Source organism: Perca flavescens, chromosome 18 (genome assembly GCF_004354835.1).
Source record: "Perca flavescens isolate YP-PL-M2 chromosome 18, PFLA_1.0, whole genome shotgun sequence".
In the NCBI taxonomy this organism is placed as follows: Eukaryota; Metazoa; Chordata; class Actinopteri; order Perciformes; family Percidae; genus Perca; species Perca flavescens.
Window position 1 is genome coordinate 32,790,523 of NC_041348.1, and position 10,364 is coordinate 32,800,886.

Here is a 10,364-nt window from a genome sequence, read left to right on the forward strand (position 1 = left end):
TTGTGCAAAAAATGCAACATAAATTAATTGGACTGTGCCTTTCAGCATCCTGATTTGTACAAATACTGATTTTAATATACATTAAATATTACAATAAAAAATACACCAGCTGATAAGCAGTATGATGGTGGCCACAATGTTTAAATTTATAGAAATAACAAATTGTACTGTATTTGTGGTAATAATAAATGTTTTAATAGAATATCAAAATATGCTCCTTATCTCCTGACAGTGCACATGGAGTGAGTAGTGGTGCCATATATAATGATTCTGTTGGGGGAGCATTATTTGATAGGGTATATTTGTCTATCAGAATATGCTACTACTGAAATATTCAATAAATATAAATTAATAGAATATCAAAATATGCTCCTTATCTCCTGACAGTGCACATGGAGTGAGTAGTGGTGCAATATATAATGATTCTGTTGGGGGAGCATTATTTGATATGGTATATTTGTCTATCAGAATACGCTACTACTGAAATATTCAATAAATATAAATTAATAGAATATCAAAATATGCTCCTTATCTCCTGACAGTGCACATGGAGTGAGTAGTGGTGCAATATATAATGATTCTGTTGGGGGAGCATTATTTGATAGGGTATATTTGTCTATCAGAATACACTACCACTGATATATTCAATAAAGATATAATGGAGTATCAAAATATTCTCCAATAAGCATAAGATGTCAATACTGTTAAGAGTTATACCTCTATGGCAGTGGTTCCCAACCTGGGGTCCGGGCACCCCCAGGGGGGGCGGCAAAGATCACAGGGGGGGCGCGAGTCTTTATTTGGTTTGAGGTTGAGGTAAAAAAAATTGTTTTGCACATGTTAAACAAATTATGATAATACACTAGAATATCTAATGTATACAAAAGTCTGTATGAAAACTATATATTTTGTTGTATCCTCATTTTTCCTGCCGCCACGGCATCACAATTTTATGAATGAAACATGGCTGTTATGGTTTTGGTGTTGTCTTAGTTTGGTAGTCTGTTTTCTGTGTTGTCTTTTGCTCAGTTTCCTGTTTTATTTTAAAGTCTCTGGTTTTCTGTCTTGTCCAATTTACTTTCTGTCTTGTGTTTCCCTCCTTTTTTGATTGCTTTGCCCAGCTTAATGTGTTTCACCTGTTTCCCAGCCCTTGTGTCACCTGTCTTGTGTTATCTCATTAATCTGTGCATTTAGTCTTTGTGTTCCCCTTGTCCAGTGTCAGATCATTTTGTGTGTTTTGTGTCCCCCAGTGTCAGTCCTCATCTATGTCTGTGCTCCCGGTTATTCTTGTTTTCTTGGATTCCCTTGGTTTTTGTTGATACCTTTTGTCTTCATTTTTGGAATCGGTTTTTGCCTGCTGCAGCTAACAGGACTCCCTTGGTTTGTTTGTGTTTCCTTAATAAATCCTCCACTTCAAACGTTCCCCTGCCTGCCTGCCTGCTCTCTGCATTTTGGGTCCGCCATTCCCTACCCCTCCCTGCTACAACCCTAACAATGGCGGAGAAACGTAACAGTGCTGATAACTGCTCTGTATCAAAAAAGAAAGTAAGGCTCAGCTTTTCTTAGACATGAGTGGGGGGGGCGCCAAGGAAAAAAGGTTGGGAACCACTGCTCTATGGGATTCAGCCTGCCTGCACAATTCGAAATGGGAACACATAAGGAAGCACATTTCGATAGGGCAACGTGACTCGATAGACTCTACTATCAATTTGCGCTACGGTAGCATTTTTCGACAAGGCAGCATAGATCGTCACAACACCGGCTCAAGAACTGCTTCACTGCCCCCCCTCATATTTTAACCCCACAGTACGCACTGTAGTTCACAGATTTTCCAATTTGGTCCACTTCATATGCAGCTTCCGTCGAAGGCTAAAAACACAGATCTTATATATATATATATATAAATGCAGGAACTGGCGACAGCAGGGCTCGGGAACTGAGGACAGTGAAACTCGGGGACCAGGGAGCTGCGGACAGCGCCAAAGGCAAAACCCCTCTGGCAGCCGAGCACGACAGAGAAGACTCTCTGGAAGGCGGACACCCACTGAAGGCTGAGAGTCACCAGAGGATAGACAGGCGAAGGATCAGCTGTGCTGGAGCCAGGCCAAGAAGCTCTGGAAGACTGGTCAGCTGAGGCTCAGGAATGCTGGTCAGCTGAGACTCCGGGCGGCTGCACAGCACGGGATCCGGGTCGCTGGACAGCTCAGGCTCTGGCTCGCTGGACAGCACAGGCTCAGGACTGCTGAACAGTGAGGACTCTGGGCTGAACAGAGGTTGAAGCAGGGCAATGCGTCGGGAGCCCTGTTGACCCTTTCCCCTTCTACTCAAGGAAGAGATTCATAGGCTTTCAGAGGACCAAAAAAACAAGGATGCTTTACTAACAACCTGCCTGAATGTGGGTCACGACCAGTCGCTCTGGATTTCATCTCTCATCTTCATCTTCATCTTCGGCCCTCCAGGACGCGTAACACTGGGATCCATCTTCCTACAACCAGCGCCCATCATCCTGTTCTATGCCGAACATCAAGGCGTCTTGGACTGAGGTGGTTTGTGGCCGTAAGAGGGCCTCAGATAGAGCTCCATCGCCTTCTGCATCGCCTCCCGCCATCAGCCATCGGAGCTGGCGGCTGGCGGTCCGGGATCATGCTCGTGGACTGGGGTTGCTGTAGCCTCCGCGCGGTCGGCAGCTGGTGGAGTGGCTGTCGCGGTCTGTACGACCTTCCCAGTCTCGGATGCTGCGGTTCCCTGTGGTCGCGGATCGGCCCTCCTGGTGGCTGCTGCAGTTCCCCGCAATTCAACGTCTCCAGAGCCGGCTGGTCAGCTGTCGTCATGGGAGAAGACTGCTGCCTCTTGTCGGAAGCTACCAAGAGAGGCACACAGCTGCTCTGAATGTGATGACGTGACGTGGTAACAAGTGAAAACACGCTGCGTCTCGCGCTCTCGCTGATGTCTGTTTATCCTTAAAATTCACCGTTTGAAACTTAACTCCCTCCTAAACCTAGCTAAAGTATTAGATTTACTAATCTGCTGATCTGCTACTGAGCTGCTGTCTCCATGCCGAAAACTAAAGCGGTGCAGACCAACACAAATGCCGAGGCGGTCACCATGGCGTCCCTCACCCACCTGCTTGAGTCTCATTGAACCGCCATCTCCGAGGACTTTAAACAAACTTTCAAGCACTCGAGACTAAGTTGAACGGTGTCTTAACTACCGTGACAGAACATGCTGAGAAACTCGAAATACTTGAGAGTGAAGGTGACGCATGAGAGGTATGCCTGAAGGCTGCCAACGAAGCTATCATCAAGCTACAGAGAGACCATGCTAAACTAGCAACTAAAGTTGTCGACTTTGAGTCACGGAGCCGGCGTAACAACATCAGGGTTATCGGTGTACCTGAATCTATGGAGGGGCCTGGGCCGACGGCTTTCTTCGCTGGGATGCTCAAGGAGGTATTTGGAGGAGTATTTGCACTGAAACCTCCACCTAACCAGCGACCAAGACCGGTCATCATTCGTCTTCTCAGGTTCCAGGTAAAGGACAAGATCATCCGCCATGCCCGGACCATGAGGGGTAAACTGAAGTTTCGGGATCATCCCATCCTTGTGTTTGAGGATTATCCTCCAGAGGTTATGGAGCAGCGGAATGAGTTTAAGGCGGTCATGTCGAAGTTGTACGAGCGAGGGTTCAAACCGGCCCTGCTGTACCCGGCCAGGCTTCATGTCAAGCTGGAGTCGGGAGGTAGGAAACACTTTCCCACGGCAGCTGAGGCTGAAGCCTTCATCGCATCCTTGCCACCACAGAAACACTTAAGATCTTAGTTGCCCAAATCCATGGGACGAGGATGGCAGGCCAGTATGCATACTGTTGTATGGAGTAGAGTTTCTATTTTAGTTCCGTTTTTCATTGATAGCGGTGATCTGTTTGTCTATATTTTTATTTATTACGCAAGTCAGTCTCTCTACTATGACTAAATGTTTCCAATAGCCTGCTCCCCTTTACGGGAGACTCAAACTTTTCTTTTTTATTTTATTTCTCAGGCGTGAGGGTGAGAGCTGAGAGACACTTCTTCCTTTTTCATTTCATTTACAAGAGACTAAAATTTTGCGAGTTGGCGGCGATGACCGCGGCGTGGTACAAATTGCTTACATAATGGTACCTGAATATTTTTTTGTGTGTGTGATGTGTGTATGTGTATGTGTTCGGTTGTTCCAAGTGTGCTTGCGGCTATTGCTGTGCCAATGTTTTTATGTAATCCCAGAAAACTCCATGATTAATTTGTACTGTTTGTATTATGGGTCTTAATGATTTCAATATAGTTGGAGATTCTCAACACTGCATTGATATGGGTGGGAATATTATTTGCAATGTTCTTGAGCCTGATAATTTAAAACCATTAAATGATAAATATAATTATTCATCGTTACATTTAAATATTAGAAGCCTAAACAAACATTCTGATTTAGCTTCTTTACTCTCTAATTCAAGTTGTCATTTTGATGTTATTGGGTGTAGTGAAACCTGGCTCAATGATTTTTCATATGCAGATTTAATTAACCTCGATGGGTACAAACTACACATTAAGAATAGACCTAATAGAACAGGTGGAGGGGTCTGCCTCTATGTTAAGAACAGTCTCCAAGTAAAACCTTGTGATCTATATCTAGAGGATGACCATTGTGAGTCCTTATTTATTGAGATTAAAAATAATGACAAAATATTTATTGTCGGTGTACTCTATCGCCCACCAGACTCTGCTCTTGACACTTTTTACTGTAAACTGGAAGATCTATTGCAGTGGTTCCCAACCTTTTTTCCTTGGCGCCCCCCCCACTCATGTCTAAGAAAAGCTGAGCCCCCCCCCCCCGCCCGAAACCGAAGTTGAGGTAACTCTCGAGATAGAGCCTTACTTTCTTTTTTGATACAGAGCAGTTATCAGCACTGTTACGTTTCTCCGCCATTGTTAGGGTTGTAGCAGGGAGGGGTAGGGAATGGCGGACCCAAAATGCAGAGAGCAGGCAGGCAGGCAGGGGAACGTTTGAAGTGGAGGATTTATTAAGGAAACACAAACAAACCAAGGGAGTCCTGTTAGCTGCAGCAGGCAAAAACCGATTCCAAAAATGAAGACAAAAGGTATCAACAAAAACCAAGGGAATCCAAGAAAACAAGAATAACCGGGAGCACAGACATAGATGAGGACTGACACTGGGGGACACAAAACACACAAAATGATCTGACACTGGACAAGGGGAACACAAAGACTAAATGCACAGATTAATGAGATAACACAAGACAGGTGACACAAGGGCTGGGAAACAGGTGAAACACATTAAGCTGGGCAAAGCAATCAAAAAAGGAGGGAAACACAAGACAGAAAGTAAATTGGACAAGACAGAAAACCAGAGACTTTAAAATAAAACAGGAAACTGAGCAAAAGACAACACAGAAAACAGACTACCAAACTAAGACAACACCAAAACCATAACAGCCATGTTTCATTCATAAAATTGTGATGCCGTGGCGGCAGGAAAAATGAGGATACAACAAAATATATAGTTTTCATACAGACTTTTGTATACATTAGATATTCTAGTGTATTATCATAATTTGTTTAACATGTGCAAAACAATTTTTTTTTTTTACCTCAACCTCAAACCAAATAAAGACTCGCCCCCCTGTGATCTTTTGCCCCCCTGGGGTGCCCGGACCCCAGGTTGGGAACCACTGATCTATTGCATAAACTGAATAAGCAAAAAAAAAGAGTGTATACTCCTTGGTGATTTTAACATTGATATTTCAAAGGAAGATGGGGTAAAACATGACTTTATGAACACATTGCGTTCCTCCTCTTTCTTCCCTACCATTAATAGATTTACTAGAGTTACACCGACATCCAAAATGATTATTGACAATATCATTACTAATATTCAAAATACCGAGATGGTGACGGGAGTCGTGCAGTCTGACATCACAGACCATTTTCCTATTGTAATATTTCTTGGCTCTGGCAAATCGTTCTTCCTCCCCTCTCAAAAATTAAATCTAAAATCATCAACGACAGAACTTTACAGTACTTAATTGTTAATTTACAGGCCAAGTCGTGGGACTTTGTCTATGACAGTGTGACTCCTGATACAGCATATGACAGCCTGATACAGATCATCCAAGAATCCATCATGGATACAATCCCTGAGAAGACTGTCAGATGCAGCACTACCCTCCAGAACCCTTGGATTACAAATGGAATTTTAAAGTCTATTAAATATAAAAGTATGCTTTATAAATCCTACATAAAAAATCCTTCTAGCCTAAATAAAGAGAAATATATTTCTTATAAAAATAAACTAACGCAGAACATAACAAAGAGCAAAAGATGCCATTACATTGAACTTTTACAAGCTTCACAGGGGGATAGCAGGAGGTCATGGAATGTGTTAAATGAAGTCCTCAACAGGAGACATAAACCTACTACCCTGCCTGACTTTGTTAATGCTAAAGCCGATCTTGTACAGAGTTTTAATAATCATTTTGCTTCAATAGGTGTAAATTTGGCTAAGAAGATAAATCAACCCCAGGGTGTTAACTTTAAGCATTTTCTCTCTGGTAGCTACATTAACTTATTTTTTATGAAACCAACAGATAGTACCGAGCTCCTCAAGATCATTTTGGACTTGAGGAGCTCATACACCGCAGTTGTAGATGTAGTAAGATTATGAAAGCCATTGCAAATGTCATTGTAGAGCCACTGGCTCACTGCATCAACCTTTCTTTACTTACTGGCACTGTACCAAAAATGACAAAAATTGCTAAAATAATTCCAATTTTTAAATCGGGTGACAGAAATTATTTGAGCAATTACTGGCCCATATCAATTCTACCCACCTTCTCCAAAGTAATGGAGAAGGTGGTATACACCAGACTTAGTGGCTATCTTGAAAAACTGGATATTCTTGTCCCCTCTCAATATGGTTTCAGAAAAAAAGAGTACAACCTCTATGGCAATACTCGATTTAATAGAACAAATACATGACTGCTTTGAAGAGGGAAAATGTGGTGTTGGTATTTTCTTGGACCTATCAAAAGCCTTTGATACCATTGACTTTGATATTTTACTGTACAAACTGCATCACTATGGTATCAGAGGTCTAACACTTAAATGGTTCAGAAGTTATTTATACGAGAGGGAACAGTATGTCCATGTCAATGACCATAACTCTACTTGTCAGCCTATGACCTTTGGGATCCCCCAGGGTTCTATTTTAGGGCCACTCTTATTCATTTTATATATAAATTATTTCATAAATTCCTCTAAAATATTTCATAAAATTATTTTTGCAGACGACACAAATTTGTTTACATCACACAGGAACCCACTTATTCTACAAGATATAGTAAACTCAGAATTAACTAAAGTGGACTCCTGGTTTAAATGTAATAAACTGTCATTAAATGTAAGCAAAACTAATTGCATTTTATTTAAATCATGTAAAAAATTTAAAAAGACTGATCATTGCCTGATTAAAATAAATGGGCAGGAGATAAAAAGAGTGTATTCCACTAAATTTCTGGGGGTCCTCATTGACGACTCTCTCAGCTTTAAATGTCATATTGACTATCTTGTAAATAAATTGTCCAAGTATGTTGGCTTGTTTTATAAGATTAGACATTTTATTCCTCTTCCCTTCTCACATTGTATAAAACTCTCTTTGAACCGCACCTTAACTATTGCAATGTGATATGGTGTAACACTTTCACCAGCCATCTTAAAAAACTTATATCCTTGCAAAAGAAAGTCGTACGGGCTCTGTCCTGGTCAGAGATAAATTCCCCCACCAAACCTCTATTCCACCGTTTTGAGTTACTAAGACTGACTGAGCTAAATGAATACCATAATGCCTGCCTTATGTTCCAAATTGTCAACAGGCTGAACTCTAGATTGAGTAGTCTTGTTCCTATCTCCAGCCCCCAGCATACCTACCAAACGAGAATCAAACCACTTATATCAGGAAAATGTCGCAGCCATGTGCGCGCCAGTATGAGTGTTGTCTGTAGGGGGCCGCAGATTTGGAACTGAATTGACGATGGCCTCAAGGTGTTGCCCTTTATCTCCAACTTTAATTCAATCAGGAGAGACTCCGTTGCAGATATGCAAACGTTTAATAGAAGAACCAAGTACATAGACATAGTATATGGAACATAGTAGTTTTGGAGATTAGTCTCCATTGGAAGGGTATCTATCCAATTCTTTGGTTTAGGAAAACCAAGCACATCCCCCAATGGAAACCAGACACCGGTGGCGGCAAGGGGAGCCGGAGACGAACCAGAGCCGACAGCCAGGAGAAGACCGAGAACGCCGACCGAAGGCCGGGAGGAGAAAGGGGAGGAGGCGGGTCGCACTGAAGTCTGAAAACAACTGACAGAAGCAGGAGAGAAGACAGCTTTAAAACACGGTAGTCAGCTGTGATTGGTTGTAACTTCATTGCCAGGCTAAGTGGTTTACACCGTAACACCCACCGCCCAGCTGACAGTAAAAGGGGGTGAGACCACGAATAGAAGTCTTCCTGACTGAATTTACGCTGAGCTCCATTTCAATCAGGAGAGACTCCGTTGCAGATATGTAAACGTTTAATAGAAGAACCAAGTACATAGACATAGTATATGGAACATAGTAGTTTTGGAGATTAGTCTCCATTGGAAGGGTATCTATCCAATTCTTTGGTTTAGGAAAACCAAGCACATCCCCCAAAACAAAGATGAAGATGTGATTACCGTACCTTATGCTGCCACGACTGTCTGTGACCCGGAATAAAAGGTGTTACTTAATCAGATGAATTAGTGATGAACACCTACCCTACTATGCCAAAATTTTACCCCCTGACATGTGTAAGCCAACTCCCACGGCAACAGGCCGTGAAACGAAAACCTCGCAAACCAGCGGTGCAAACTAAACCATCGGCAATTCAGGCCGGCACAAATAAAACATCGGCAATACAGGCCGGTACAAATAAAACATCGGCAATTCAGGCCGGAACAAATAAAACATCGGCAAGTCAGGCCGGCACAAATGAAACATCGGCAATTCAGGCCGGTACAAATAAAACATCGGCAATTCAGGCCGGAACAAATAAAACATCGGCAAGTCAGGCCGGCACAAATGAAACATCGGCAATACAGGCCGGTACAAATAAAACATCGGCAATTCAGGCCGGTACAAATAAAACATCGGCAAGTCAGACCGGCACAAATGAAACATCGGCAATTCAGGCCGGTACAAATAAAACATCGGCGTCAGGCCGGTACAAATAAACATTGGTGATGCAGGCCGGTACGAACAAAACATCGGCAATTCAGGCCGGTGCAAACAAACGTTGGCTACACAGCTGGGCACGACTTGGCTAGCCAGGCAGGGAGAACACGACCCTCTGCAAGACAACACATCTGTGAACGTAAAACAGAAAACTGTAATTCGAGCTGGACACCCTCACATCGGGAACCCGCAGGAACCATGAACAATTAACAACTGTTGTGAACAATACGGGAATGCCATTTGAGAAACACCCAAACGTGTGCCGCCACCAGTTATATGCAATCTTACCTCGTCACGGTTTCAGGGATCTCTGATTATTGATGACATCCTCTACTTCAGGGCGAATGTATGAAGAGTACGCTGAGGAAGCCCACCGTCCGAGTTGTTGTAGAGATGTACTGGAGATGCCCTGACTAGCAGCAGTAGTAGCAGCCCCTATTCTAAATGAATGACTCGTATAACCCTTTGGTGGAATGTTAGCCTTTATAAGAACCAATTTCAAATGCTGGTTGAACCAACGTTTCGACATAGGAAAATCCCCTGGAATAACGAATAAGGGTGACGAGTTACTGTTCTGGGGCCTGCAAGAGAGATACTTAATCATAGCTGTAAAAGGGCAAAACTGTGTATCGTTACGGGCTACAATGATTGAACAAGAGCTACCACTTTTAGAATGCTTGAGTAGCAAGCTGTAATGTCGGGAATGAAAGGTTAAATCAGAAAACGATATATAAATTAACTACACCTCAAAAAGGCATAGAACGCCATAAAGAACACAGCTTCCAATAACGAATCGACATAGGAGGAAATGACCCCGCAACGTAGCGTTGACACCAAAACATGCAAAACCCTTGGGTGATAGCCTGTCTAAGGTCAGGAGTGGAAGGATGAACCTTAGCTATACCTTTTAGAATCAGTTTAATTGCGGGATTGGAAAACGACGGATCATAGCATCTGATATTGAACTGTATGCCTGCAAGCAACCCACGAGTGTATTGAGGTTTAAACTTACGTGTATCAGTGCAAAAGCAAATGAAAGCACAAACCGTATTGATGAGAA